Below are 15,467 nucleotides of genomic sequence, written 5' to 3'. Positions count from 1 at the left end.
TTTGCCATATCTTTATGCCTTGCTGTTCTGCCATGGAGCCAGCTGACTATGGACTGAAATGTGCACCAAAATAAATCTTGCCTTCCTTACATTGTGGATATAGGGTATTGTGTCTCAGGAAGGAGTACAGTGACAAGCCAAGAATGGAGATGTTGAGAAGAATCTTAAAGGTAAGAGCACCTGGAGCATGAACTTGATGTCTAAAATAAAACTGTACCTTTGTTTAAAAAGCCCAAAGAATGAGCTCTATTAATCTTACATGACTCAGGAAAGAAAAAGACTAGACATTTTGACTGTTAAATGTTGATATTTTTCCATTGTAAGGACTGCTTAATTTCAAAGTAACAATATTAATAAATATTATTAAAATGTAAACAATATGCCAAAAATACAAAGTAAAAATTCTCTTCCTATCCTCATCCAGAGCTATTGACCATTAACACTTTTATTTGTATATTTCCAGACATTTTTCTATGCACACATCAATGTAATTATTATATATGCTTATCTTTCTGGTTAATTGTTGACATTTACTTTAAATACAATTATGCAAACTGCTTTTTTCAAAGTTAAATATATTTCTTAAGTATTCTGCCATGAGTATTTATAGATCACAGCAAGGTTTATTTTCAAACAACACCTGGATTTGTTTATATAATTATATATTAAATATATATTTATATATTAGGCATACATATATATTAGAAGATATATAAAAGCTGTAACTTTTTAGACACTGTCACATTGTGACACACTTAATCTTTCTGTTTGAGGAATCTCAGCGAGGACTGGTTGTCTTCTAGACATCTCATTGTTAATTGCCATGAGCTTTTTCATAACTTGATCCCAGGAATGAAGATAACCGTGTTCTTTAAAGTGGCCTTCTATGAGCCATTTTGATGAATAAATCTATTCTTATTGTCAAGAAGCTCATACATAATCCTTTTCAGGTTATATATTTAGATGCTTTTTTTTTTGTTTTTTGTGCCAGGAATTGAACTCAGGCCATTGTGCTTGCAAGGCAGGAGCGGTGCTGCTGAACTAAATCCTTGGCCCTTTAGATGCATTTTTAACTTGATGCTTATTACTGATTAGTGTGTTTCAGACATAGTTTTAAATATAACACATTTCATCTTTAAATACTGAAAGAAGTAGGTGTTATTATTTCATTTGAGATACCTTTTGACTTTTCTATATAACAATCCTGCCATTGTCAAATAATAGGAGTCTTATTTTCTTTTTAATATTTGTGCCTTTGATTTATTTTTCCTGCCTTATAACGCTTGCTAGCATGTCCACCTCAAGGTTAAATAGGTGGAGAAAGTACATGTCCTTTCCTTGTCATTGACATTAGGGAGAAAGGATTCAGTATTTCATCATTAAATAGGATTTCAACTATATAAGAAAATCCCTGGGCCAGGGATTTAGCTCAGTGGTGCCACCTCCTGCCTCACAAGCTCAAGGACCTGAGTTCAATCCCTGGTACCAAAAGAAAAGAAAAGAAAAGAAAATTCCTTAGTTTTTACTTGTTGAGAGGGGTTTTTTTTTTCTTCATTAACTAGTACAGAGTATTACAAAATACTTTTTCTGATTACTGAAATTCTGTGTGGTTTTTCTCATTATTCTGGTAATGTAATGAATTACATTGATTGGTTTTTAAATGCTAAACTAGTGTTTCATTCTTGAGATAAACTTGTCAAGATACAAAAAGAATGATTGTCCTTTTTATATATTGCTACTTTTGATTTGCTAATATGTATTTGTTAAGGATATTTATTCTATGTTCATCAATATTGACCCATAGTTTTCTTTTCTAATAGTATATCAAATTTCTGCTGCCTCAAAATGAATAGGGGAATTTTTCATCTTATTCTGTTTTCTGAAAAAGGTGTAAAGATTGGCATTATCTTTTTCCTTAAACTTTTGATAAAATTCACTATGAAACTATTTCTATTGGAGTGTCCTCTGTGGAGAGGATTTTGGTAGCATAATTAATTTCTTTAATAGATACAGAGCTATCAGTATTTCAGGTTTAATATGCTGCTAGATGTGGTCAACTCGCTGAATTCCCTTCAGCTGATTGGCTAGTTTTTTGAACCATATTTTGGAAAGTTGGGATTATTATATATTAAGAGAGTTTTTTTCTGCCTATTTTCTCTCCTCTTTCTGGGATTCCAATTCAAATCTTACAGCTTGTACTATGCATCTCACGGGACTTTAAGGCTCCATTCATTAAATATTTTTCTCTCTTCTTGAGATTAGATAATTTTTTAATTCTGTCTTAAAATTCACTGACACTTATTTCTCCAATCTATTGTTTTGTCCATCCAGTGAATTTTTTCAAATATGGTAGTTTCTAGTTCTAGAATTTCCACTCTTCTTTCTATGCTTCCTACTTTTCTCCTGAGATTTAGTTTATGCCTATAAGCATGGTTACCACAGCTGCTTTACATTCTTTGTCTGCCAAATCCATTATCTGCATTATCTCAGAGTTGCTCTCAATGGGTTGCTTTTTCTTTTGATGACAAGTTACACTTTCTTGTTTCTTTGCAGATCTAGTAATTCTGAAATACACCTTGGATATTATGACTGATACATTATGGAGATTCTGAATTCCATCATGTACCTTTAAAGAATATTGATTTTCTGTTTTTGCTTGGGGAGAACTCAAATTTCACCTGTCTCCTATGACAGGCAGAGTCAGAAAGTGCTGTGCAGTCCCTTTTCCCTTAGCTGAGCTGTTTGGAGTCTACTCCGCATATACAGTATAATCTTATTGGGATCAGTCAGAAATTTGATTGGATATATGTACTGAATTTGAGGCTTTCCCTCTGTGGCTATCTTCTCTCTGGGATTTCCTTGCTCATTTTTTAGCTGCTGTTATCTCCCTGAACTCTTCTTTGACCTCTCAGCCAATAGGAACACAGGCTCTGACTGAGCATGACCACCTGTGGAATTTTCTGGGGCCTGCCCTTAGATGAAAAGCTGTAAAAACTAGGGAATTCATCTAAAAGTCCATTCCTCTTTTAGTTTCTACCTGCTCTGGACCATTCTCCACTACCTTCAGATAGTTTTGTTGATGTTACTGTTGATGTTATTCTTCAGGTTGTATTGTTGTTACTTGTGGGAGGATTAGTGTGATATGAGTTACTTTTAAGATAGAAGTAGAACTCTTTCATTGTATAGTGAATTTAATACACACACATACACACACACATACACACACTCACTGCAGTGAGTTTAAGTAAAGACCCAAGGTTATACAGTGGGTAAGTGGCAGAGCTGTGCTGTGAACATAAGCATTTTTGTTCTTGAGTGTTAGGATTTCTTCTGTTGGGAGGCTTTCATAGTGTGAGTTTTCAGGACGATGGAAAGAAATACAATTCTGGGATTTGTGGGGACTTCTGATGACAGTTGTTAAGCACTAGACTTGTCCCAGATCTCATTAGTTAGTGGATACTTCAGATGTCTTTAAGTGTTTACATTATTTTATACAGATGTTTATAAGTTGCATTAAAAGATCATGCTGTTCTTGGTTAAGTACAGAGTGGACCTTCAGTTTTGTAAAATTCCCTATTTTCTTAGACCTGTGTTGATAGACTTCTTGGGACATTTGAGTTAGAAACTGGTAAAATTTATTATGTAATTCATATAGTGATTAAAATAAAAATAACGTTCAGAGGCAATTTAATATCAGTAGCAATATAATGAATGTGCATGAGTTATTTATTAAAGAAATTCAAAACCATAGTTATGGGATAGTTGACTTTTAACTGACATGAGCCATAGATCTTGAAAATACTACATTAGGACCAGCTTGAGCAATACTTGTTTCAGTTTCTGCTCCTTCTTGATGGTTTCTCATTTTCTCCTCTGACCTAAACTGTTTGAATTAACATTCATCAACTGATTAATTTCATTTTATTCCTCTTCTCCCTTGATTTCATGTATACTTTGACTTTCCAGAGTCTGGCTCGCTCATATTGATTTTTCCATAAGCTGATTTGTAGAGTAGTGAAATCTTATCCATGTATGTTACTTTCAAACTGAAGAATGTCTGCAAATTTGCTTTTGGAATTCTCTTGGCATCCCAGACCAGTGCTCGGATACCATGCTTGGGGGATTGGCCGGTAAAGAGCAGGGGTTCAGTAATACCTGATTGATTGATGGTTCTGAATCCCAGCCAGACAGTTCTGGGAAGGTGGGGTTATCTTCTAAGTGAAATAAAACTGAGTCCTTGAAGGCCATGATAAAGATTTTGGCTTTCATCCTAAGAGTAATGGGAAGCTGTATGGAGTTTCAAGCAGCCAAGTGACAAGCCCAGGTTTAAAATTTTTAAATAATTTTTTGTTGTTTGTGAATAGTTCAGTAAAACCAAATTCTAATCTGAAATGTATGAAGTATGTATTTCTAAAGTTTAATGCCAGAATACAATCTAGAAGAACTGATACCTGTAGTCTTCAAATAGCCTTCTGGAATTACATTTCTCCTAACTGAAATTCTGAAACAAAATGAGAAGTAGAAAGTTTGAGATTGACTTTGTGTGTGTGTGTGTGTGTGTGTGTGTGTATGTGTGTGTGTGTGTGTGTGTGTGTGTATGGGGTTTCAAATGCACTTTTTTTTTGAAATTTGAGTATTTTGCATTTAGGATAAGAGATATTTTATTTTTATAACAAAAAATTGCAGATATAAATGTCAAGGGTTAGGGAATTGAATATTCTAAAGCTATTAAAATGGCAAGGTTGTATTTTATGCCTATAGAGAAATGAGTATGTCACAATTTCAAAAAGCAAAATTAAAAATGCAGTAACATGTTAAAAATTGTGAAATCGTTCATATTTTCTTTTAACAAAAATAGCAAAAATTTTATACTTTAATAACTACCAAATTCTGTTGTTAAAATAAGACAAGCCTAATATTATTTTGGTAACCATTATAAATCTTAAAAAAGCATTGAGGTGCTGCTAAGAAATCAGAATTTTTAAGAGATGAAAACTTTCATAGACAAATATATTCTGGTTATGTTTGCCCTTCCCTAATATTTGTGGAAACCAAGATAGTTTTAAATATCTTGAAGAGAGGAATTGACAGTTTATGAATTCTACACAGCCTTTAGCTCTCAGTCAGCTGCTGTTTGTTGACAGCAGGTTACAACAAGGTTAATAATGATCTATTTGATGGATTTCTCTAAATTTTCAGGGGCTTTTATGCTTCATATGTGCAACTTGCAATATCATAACACTCAAATTTCTCATTAAAATAAACATTTAAGCATCTATCTGTAAACCAAAGACTGGTGGAAAAAAGAAGCAGTTTCTGAGAAAAATCGGGAAAAAAATTTTAAAAAGAATCACTAAAGGTGAATGGCACCCAGGACAGTAAGTGGAGTATCAAATTGCTGTTTCTGTGAATAGTGAGAGTTCTGATTTCTGAACTGAAGCACTGGTGGACGACAGCTCTCTCTAGTATTTCCTGAGGTCATCTACTGTTTTAGAGAATAAATCCTAAATATACCTTTGAACTAAGACCATCTCCCTAGACCTGCGCCTTTCTCACTCTGACTCCCAGTCTCAACGGGATATTGAAGGGGAGGCTCGATAGGAGAAACAGTGGAATCCTTGTCCGGGAATGACTGCCTGGCAATTGTTCCATGGAAAACAGGGAGGGGTGGGGGACAACAACCCTGCTCTGTTCACTGGCTCTTTAATTTAGATTACCAATGATAAAGCCCGGGCTGCGGCTCAAGAAAGGTAGGATGCATACGCAGAAACATTAGTGCTAATATGCTGCAGAAAGACAAGATAAATCAGTCCAGCTCTCATACATCACTAAGGGAGAAGCTGATTGCAACTTGACCATGTGCCTGAGTAGTCCCATCAGTGAGAAGAACAGAACATGGATTAAAAAACACTAGAATGTACCCTTAGGGCTACTGCTGTGTTGGACCTGGGAGAAGTGTCTGTTGTAAGTTTCGGCTTGTTTTATCCATGTGTTTACCAGTGTGTTCACATCCAGGGAGCCTGTGTCTCTTCTCTGTCTTTTCATGGAAGCCTCAAGCATGTTTATTTACAGTGGTGGACTTCATTTTGTATAAATGTAATAGCAACCTAATAAAGTTCTTAACCGAGGACAGTTTAGCCCAGTGTTTATCCAGGAGAGAAATGTGCAAGTGACGTTTGTCATCACTGTCTCTAGGACGCCTGTGGGTGAGATTTGTTGTTTTGTTTTGTTGTTTTATGGGGAAATGGGAGTAAGAGGGAGTAAATTTTAAATTAAAACTCAGTTATTTTGCTAGTCTTTAAAAAACTGTATTTGTAGCCCAGTATTTCACTCCTCCTGTGATCTTTTATTTTGAAAACTGTTTGACTATGTTAAGCCAGACTGCTTGAAATGTATTATATTTTATGACTAGGATGTTTTTATTGTTTCATATTTGTTATTAGATGAAATAATCATAAAGGGTGTTTTCTATGGACCTTTTTATATTCCAAAATTAAGTACAGATGGTAATTTCCAGCAGTTTTAAAAATTTGTTAATTATTTAATTTAGCATCACTTAAGCATCTGCACAAGGAGAAAGCTGAGATGGTACAGAAACTGAATGAGCATTGATTGCTAGTCTGAATTGCATCTTTAAAGTTTTTGCCTCAAATCTTTGATTTCACAGTTTATTTTTACCAAATTAGATTATCATATTTCATTACTGAGACTATGAATGGGTGGAACCCTTTCAAATATCCTACATTTCCCGTTAGAACCGAGCTTACGTGCCTGCTGATTGTTACTCCGAGGAAAATTCTCATGCCGGCTCACCAAGAAGATTGCTTAAATAATGCATGGGCAGGAGGAGTGAGGCAAGATGGAATTTATGGCCCAGACATGAGATCAGGCTTTTGTTCTGAGGAGAGACCATTTAAGTGTGAGCATATCACATACACCGAGGCTCCAGGGGACAAGTGGAACTGAATGAAATTCGTGGCCACATGATGCTGTCCTCATGTTATTTCAAAACAAGCCTTAAAACACCCCAGTGAGCCTATCGTGTTGTTGGAGGGAGGGAGAAAGGGGAAGCTGGAAGTGCCAATTGGAAACAGAAGCCCCTAACTGAAAAATTCCCTGGGACAGACAGAGAAGTGGATGTTATACAGGGAAAGGGTAGATGTTATACAGAGAACTGAATGCCATTCTAAAGAGACCGGATGTTTGACTGATGAATGGCAGCGTGGCAGTCTCATTAGGAAAGAATAAACCTTGACCAAACTGCAGCATCCTATACACTATATCTTCCATCTTGTCCTAATTAGAGGAATATGTCTGCTGAATCCTAATCTCTTTAATTGTTGATAGAGCAGGCATATGATTTGCTATAAATACACATGAGCATTCATTTCTGAAATAATGGCTGTTGCCAAATATATTAGACCGACAGGAGTGCCGGACTAGGGAAGCTGTGCTGAATAGTTGAGTTTTGGAGGTAATGGACCAGTTGAGAATCATTGCACAGCTGGGCCAGCAGCTGCACCCAGTGCTCTGTCAAGTTTGGCCTCTAATTTCCTTGAACTTGTCCTTGTTTGCCAAAATGATGAACGTAGCAAGAACTTACTTTAAATGAGTCCGCTGCAAGTGAAAAAGACCCCTTCTGAGGAGTCTTTGTCAAAGTGTGCAGTCAACAGTAGCCATAACCAAATGAGGTATTGATTAGTCAGTGGAAGTTTGGATAATCATAAAAATAAAAACCGAAGGCAACATTATAGAATGAGGTAAGCTGGCAGGAGATCAGAATGCATTAAAAGGCAGCATTAGGTCATCACTAACTAAAGGACATATGGAAAAATCCTACAATAATATCCAGCAATAATTATCTTGTACTTAGGAAAAAAAATAAATAGTCCTGCAAGCTGGACGGCAGCCCAGTTATTGCCACACTTTTTTTTTCTCTCACTGCATTGTTCTGATATTCATTGGGATTGGGACAGAAGGAAGTGTTAGAATGCTTTATATTAAGAAGCATCCTATGACTAAACAGTGCCATTAGCAGCAGGCTGAACTGAGGGAACAGCAAGGACTCACCTTCCCTTCCTGGTCCCAGCTTCAGCAAGGATGTACTTACTTAGCACTTACTGTGTACCTAGCATGTTCTGCATACATACCTAACCAACTGGATTAAAAACTCTTTGAGAGCCAAAACTTGGCTTTATACTTCTTTCTTATAAATCCCATCTCTTGGAAACCTTTGGCCTTGATATGATTCCCTGAACCTAAAGAGATTAAGCATCAAATCTTTGTTATGTGAATGCTTTATTTTTCCTCTTAGCCTACAGGTCACCCTTCCTCTTCAGATTTGAAACCTAGGGACCGGAACACTTACAAGTTAAGGGATTTGGGACAAAATACTGAAGCTCCAGCAGAGCTGGTTTCCTCATTTGTTTGGGTTTTGTTGTTGTTGTTGTTGTTGTTGTTGTTGTTGTTGTTCTGGGGATCAAACAAGGGACCTTGTGCTTCAAGGCAGGTGGCACTGAGCTAAATCCGTGGCACTGAGCTAAATCCCCAGCCCTGGTTTCCTCATTGTGAAGTGAAGAAAGTAACACTTGTTTTGCAGGCTTGTGAGAGTCAGAAGAGACGTGGCTGGGTGCATCCCAGCCCACCAGGATATGAACAGCACAATTCACCATATGGATAGAACATACAGTGGATCATGGAGCACGGAAGGGGGAGAGAATGAATCAGTAGGGTGGACCGGAGCGCTGGCCTGGAGGGCTTTGCTAAGAAGTGACCTGAGATAAGGACAGTACTGGTGGGAATGAGGAGCAAAGCATATATCTGAAATATGTCTTCAAAGGGGAAGATCACAAAAGGTGAACTAAGGTGGGATGGAGAGGAAGAATTAGTGTAAAGAAGAAAGAGTCATGATGCGTAGAAAAGATTACGGGTTTATAATCGCAACCTATAATTTATATATACACATATATGTATGTGTTCTCAAAAAATCAAAAAGCTAAATCATTACAGTCTTTCAGGAGTGTATAAACTAACAAAACATTAGAAGAGAGAAGATGAAATTGGAGTCCTGTAGTTAACATGTAAAGGGAAAGGGAAAAAAATCAATAATAAACCAATAATGTAGGACTATTGCTGACAATAAAGTGACAATTCAAAGGAATTGCTTAAAAATGGCAAATCTATGTTTGGAGTTTTTCCCAGACAAGACCTGCAATCATCAAATAATAAGGCTCTTTTTCAATCTTGGAACTTATTTAAGTTTTCCTGAGTTAAAAAATGCCACTGAGGGGATACAAATAGTGTCCACATTGGAAAGAAAAAGAACATGAGGAATGGAAATTCTCAAAATAGCTTGGTTTTAGAGAGAAAATGGGAGCCAAAAGATGGCTGGTTGACCCTTCAGAACATTAACCATTCGTTATGATTTGTCAGAAGGTTTAGCAACTGTTATTCCCTAAATAGTTTATTGTGATTTTTAAAGGAAATTCAAACAGAAATTAAAATTACACCAAACCCCCAACTAGCAGATAGGCTGTGGTCCCAAAGTCCATTTGTGAGCCCTTTATAGGAAAAAGTATTGTTGATATCTTTAGTCTATCTTGCAAAGGCTGCCCAAATCATCCTACAGCAGAAGTAGTACACATTAAAAAATTAATAGTAAAAATACTTTTAATGTTAATAATTAAAATATAAATGATAGCCATGAGGATAGAAATTTTCATTAGGAAAGTGGAAGTTCATTACAAGATGATCTGGTCTGCATCTATTTTTAAAATTTGCATCCACCTTCTCTGACATTAACAGACTTTGCCTTCTTTATTTGAAATATAAGGATTTCTATGTCCTTATTTCAGGTATGCCATGGGTTCTACCTTTATCAATATCTGCCATGATTGGGTTTGTTTTCACTAATTAAGAAGGAAAGAGTAATGTTGAGAGGAAAAAGAGGGTAGATATAGAGAGAGGTACTTCAGGAAGCTGGGGCAATAGTTGAAAGAGAAGAGAAACATTAGGTTAAAAGAGTGAATCAGAAAGAGATTATATGAAGGGAAATGAAAGGAGCTCTGAACATTAGAAAGTGGAATCCATGAGGGAGGTAGGGAGACTATCAGGCCTACAAGCTCTAGGATCAGCCACGGGGGCAGGGGGTGCTTATGACTCAAAGACATTGTTCCTTTGAGTCTGTGATGCCACTTGTGTGGCTGAGTTCACCTGTGGCATCTCCTAGAACCATCTGATCACTTTGCCTAGGTTTCCCTTGTCTTCCTTACCTGTCCAGTTTTGATACCATAGCCTGTCATGTCAGCCTTGCTTTGTCCATATTATCACTTCCAATCATTCATTCATTCAATAAAGATTTACTGAGTGATTGTTACATGTCAAGTGTGTAGTTCTGGACATTTAGAAATGAATAAAACAGACTTGTTCCTGCCCTTGGCGCTTACTAGCTCAGATACTAACCCTTAATCAATCCAGTTGTGTGCTTTTTTGTGCTTCCAGTCAGGCTGCTAAATACCACTAGGAATAATCACATCACTGTCCAGATTGATGCTGTGATATACTCTTGGTCTCCAACCTCAGAGGAGCCCTCAGTATAATTTAGCCATCCTTGTACGTTTCCCTAGTAACCTCTTGTTAACCAACACTTATTTAAAGACTTTCTTGCTTACCTCAGATCCTTGAGCAAACCACTTCTCCATTCATTTCTTACCATACCAGGATGTCAAGGTTCTGCCACAAATCTGTTCCCTGCAAAACCTGAATAAAACCAAATGCCTTGAGGACAGTTCAGCGAGTGAGGCTCAACTCTGACTTCAAGAAGCCTTGGAAGGCAGTTGAGGTCTTTTGTGAACATTTCTTAAGTCACCCAAGACCAAGATTTCCAAAAATCTAGTTCTTCCTGGTGGATATCATTTTATTCTCTCCCGCTGCCCATCTTTCTTGATACCCCAATAATTCAACTCATCTTTTAACTCTCTGTGCTTTCTGGTTAGAACAAACTAACCTGTCTTGGTGTCAGCCATTTGCCTTCACCTCTCACCTCCATCTGCACAAATCAAAGAAGGCCAAGCAAGCAGATAATCCCCTTTCTGAGTGAAAGGAGGGTGGCAAAATATATATGAAATAAAAATGTAAAATGAGTCTATTTGTACTCATTCATTTCTCCTAGGTTAAAACAGAGGAAGTTTTCCCCCTTAGACTCCTTCACCTGTGTTCTGGCCCACACTTACCCCCATATTGTACCAGTGCTTACCTTAGAAACAACTCCACTTTTATACTCTCACTTCCTTTTCATCTCTGGTGGACCCTTCTCATTGGTGTACGTGAGCGCCAGCTGCTTCAGTATTACCCCACCTTCATCCTCCTTACGTACCCTTTTCATCTTCTCCATCTTTATCACCCCTTTTATAGTCTGACGTCTTAAAGGAACCACCTGCATTCACTGTGTCCATTTGGTCCCTCCCAGATGCTCTTCCTCCCAGCATGATTTAAATTCTACCCCAGCCATTCCAGGGACCCTCATTAGCTAGAGTGGTTCACTGCCTCCCGGTTCTGAATGTGAGAGACTCAGTCCTTAATCTTAGTGGAATATTTGACATTATGGATCACTCCCCCTGCCTTGAAATTCCATTTTCCTATAGCTTCCTGTGCTCTCTTATGTCTGGGTCTCCTTGAGTTTATCTTTCTGCATATGCTATTAAAATATAAATGATGTCAGAGGTACTGTTCTTTGCTGACTTTGGTTTACCATCCTTTCCTGTGGCTTCTGTTAATATGTGCATACTATTGATTCCCATGCTTGACTCACCCCTGGCCTCATTTTGGGAAATAAGATATAGATCTCTTCTGCCCTGAGATCCCCACCAAATCTAACTTGGATTTTAACCCCAGAATATGGCCGTCTGGAGTTGGACCTCTTTCCCTATTTTTTTCTGTTTTCTTTTTTTTAGAGCATAAACTTCACAAAATCTGTTCCTCTTTTATTTAAATTGAGTTTAATTTCAAAGTTTAAATTTATTCCAAATTTTCTATGTTAAAATTGGATATTAAAAATAAAAGAATGTTTGACTTTCTGTGCTTTGGATTTAAAAAAAATTCTATTTGGATACTTAATCTAAAAAAAAAGCTAGCTTTGTTTCCTGTAGGTCTTGGATTGTTTTTGGGGTAACCATTGGGGGTACTGAGACACAGCCTTTTTAATTTAATGTATACTGCAAAGAAAAGGGGAAACAAGTCAGTTTTACTTGTGATCAGGGAACTCATCCAAGAGACTCTTGACCCTGAACATGAAGGTTCAAGAAAACCCCTTTGCTTATCTCAGCGGACCCTTTTAATATCTGAAGTGTACCTCTAGCACTTCAAAACTGGAAGTGACTGGACGATTCTGATTTTTTTCAGCACTTGATGAGTAAAATTGATTGATGGTTGAGGGTATGGCTATTTATTGAGTCTTTATAATTAAATTGTCATGAAAGAGAGAAAGCCAAGTCTATTGGCCTTGTCCAGTTCCATTCTGATCAAATACACACAGGCTCATGTTCATCTGTGCCAATCTGTATGGGTAAAGGGGGTAATGTTTAAAAAACTGTTGCAAGCCTTTGGGTTTTAACTACATTTTGGAAAGTTTTTATGTGATATGAATGAAGTCTAATGATTTGAGTCCGAAAAAAAAAAGTTTTATGTTGTTTATTTGGTGTCTTTTAAAAAGCATTTGTCTTGAAGGTAGAATATATTTGAGCTTTCAAGAGAAAAAGAAAGATCATATGTAATAAAATCAAGTCATGTCATAGCTAAATTAATACGAGTTTTAACTGTTAATCAATGACAGAAAAGCTGAAGAATGTATGACGTGCTTCGGTTGTTGGGCTCTCATCATTCAGGCATGCAATTGCATTTTGAACAGATTGGAATCACATGAACAGATTATTGGGCCACCTAACAAAACAGGCATCTTAGTAATCAATCTCTGAAATAATAAAAGCATGAATTAAATGGTTTTTGATCAATATTTTTCACACAGCTCATATCCTTAATGATGATGCTTAACTGAAAGAAAAGACCTTTGCCTCAGGGTTCATTTGCAATCCGGTGAAAACTCTAAATTTGTTTTGACATCTCGGAGCTTCTGGAAGATACAAGTCCTGTATTTCATTTTGTGGAATTAAAATGGACTGCAAAATAACCTGATCTTACATAGCACAGACCATCTCTACCTCTCTACTTTTTCATTAAAACTTTCTTTCTTTCCTCTTTTTTTTATGCTTGGTATTGAACCCAGGGTCTCACGCATACTAAATGCACATTGTACCACTAGCTATACCCCCATCCCCATGCTAAGTTGTGAGAAGAGAAAGCATGATGCAATAGGGGAGTAGAGGGAAAGCACCTCTGACATGGAGCCATGTGTATTCTCTCCTGCTACTTGTGCCTATGCCCTCTTTAAGGCTTTGTCTCTTGCAAAGAGATCTAAGCAATGGAGACAGCTATCTGCTCTATACTTTGAAACTGTTAATTCAGAGGACAGAATTATAGTTTACTTCGTCTTCATTGAGTAAGGTTCTGTAGTTTTCCTCTTCTAAAAGGAAAAGAACTATTAGAAATTCAGTTCTAACCTGCAGTCGTGGAATAGATGTAAGTTTCTGTGAAGCCACACTTGGAGTGCTGCAAAAGTTAAGATCTTTCCAGGGTGCAAGTGTCAAGGCCAATCCATCAGAAGCCTTGACCCTCTCTGCAGCAGACTGACGTGTAGAGTTACGAAGAGAGACACCTCATCTCTACCACTTAGTGTTTCCTGCAAAATTTAGCTAAATTGCAAATTGAGTCCTGTGGTAGTTAGCTCTTTCAAGGACTTCTAATGAGGATGGCAATTCTTCCAGAGACCCGAACAGTGACATGATCATTCTTTTCTGTCATTTTGCCTTTAGAACTCACTGTGATCGTGGCAGTTTCTGATGTTTGTTCAGAATTTGGTGGTGGATAGCTGGATAATCATTTTGCCAAGTCCATACAACACTTGAGAGCTCATCCTAAGTTTTAATAACAGAGACTACATTTATAAACCATAGTTTGTAAGACTAAGATCATTAATTTTATTTTGCCTTTTGTGAGGCATAAGAAACACATAGAACATCCCCAGCTCAGAGCATTAGCCAATTAATTTCTTTTTCAGATGCAAGGTAAGGTTCAGAGCCTTTGTCCCTAGAGATACTCCTCAGACTTAGTGAAATTAGCTGCAGTTTCCCTGTATCTGTCTTAAGTTCTTCATGTACTTGTTTCCATTCACTCTTTGGCTCCAGCTGTGGGCCAGGTGTTAATCTAGGCACAAACAATGGGACAGTGAGCAAGGCAGCCCTATCAGGATGGTAAAAGTGTAGGCCCACTGAAGCCTTTCCAAAAGTCACTTTACTTAACCCAGGAGCATGCCACCTTCAATTTATGTTTCCATAGCTTTTGTGGAAAAGGAAATGTTTCCTTGTCTGACTCATGTACCATAGAGGGAATAGGAGATTTTAGGTCTTTTGTTTATAAAATTTCAAAAATGCTTTCTCAATCTGAGGTTACACCCAGGCATTTTAGTGATGCACTTGGTCTCAGCTTTGTTACTCCTTGTTTAACATGTGATGACCCTAGAAAGAGCTTAATGAAGAGTAGTCTATGTGCAGAGGAACAGCTCTTCAGACAAGTTTTATTAAAAGCGGAAGAGCCTCCTGCTGGCCCAGCCAATGTCCAGACTCCAGCAATACTGCAGGGGGTCAGAAGGTTTGATTTCCTGCTGAAGATCTGCCAACAGATAGAAGGAACACTAAGAATGACACCCAGTTAAGAACCTGGCTTCTCATAGGTGCCTAATGTTTGTGGTTTCAGAATCTGGAACCAACCAGAATCTTAATCAAGCCAAAAGAACAAAATCAAATTTCCTTTCACTCTAATTGAACCCCCAGAATGATTCATTTCCTTATCTGCAAAACATGTATACTAATCCTTACCTCATAGGGTGATTAGGGGGTGTTAGCGAGATAAGACAAGAAAGTTCTTCCTAAATGATCAGTTTTTATTAAAATAGTATATCCTTAACCCCCCACACACTCAAGCCTCAGACCTCCATAAACTTTTGCTATTTTGTTCTTTTTTAATAACAATTTTAAAAATAAGCAAGGGGTAGTATTTTGAGAGAGCTTAATGGCAATGTCTTTTACTCTAACAATATTTAAAATTTAAAAATCCACCACAAGGTGTGATTTGGTCATACCTTGTATGGGCAATACAGTATCACTTATTGAGTTAGGTAAAATGTATTCCAGCTATGGAATTTAAAAATTTATAAAATATAAAAATAAATGTACTTTTTTATCTTATTGCGTTTTTATTGGTACTTTTTAAGTATATAGTACAGTTACATTCATCATTGGGATCTTGTACCTTTACATGACAGATCTTGGTTGTCTTTTTTTCCCCACATCCCCTCT

At 37.1% G+C, this 15,467-nt stretch overlaps 1 protein-coding gene across 4 annotated transcripts in view; it reads left to right on the top strand.

Annotated features, from left to right (window-relative positions):
- Rapgef4 (Rap guanine nucleotide exchange factor 4) overlaps positions 1-15,467 on the top strand; it is a 233,933-nt gene that overhangs the window by 56,174 nt on the left and 162,292 nt on the right. Inside the window, exon 1 of one of the 4 annotated variants that reach the window (XM_033756253.1) lies at positions 5,825-5,964. The exons of the other annotated variants lie outside the window; for them this stretch is intronic. The gene's annotated coding sequence lies outside the window, so the exon portion shown is untranslated. Of the gene's footprint in view, positions 1-5,824; positions 5,965-15,467 lie in introns of those variants that run through there. 4 annotated transcript variants of the gene reach the window in all.

Source organism: Fukomys damarensis, unplaced genomic scaffold, assembly GCF_012274545.1.
Source record: "Fukomys damarensis isolate Sample0158 unplaced genomic scaffold, DMR_v1.0_HiC HiC_scaffold_26, whole genome shotgun sequence".
NCBI classification, from domain to species: Eukaryota; Metazoa; Chordata; class Mammalia; order Rodentia; family Bathyergidae; genus Fukomys; species Fukomys damarensis.
This window is presented reverse-complemented; position numbering and strand designations above follow the sequence as displayed.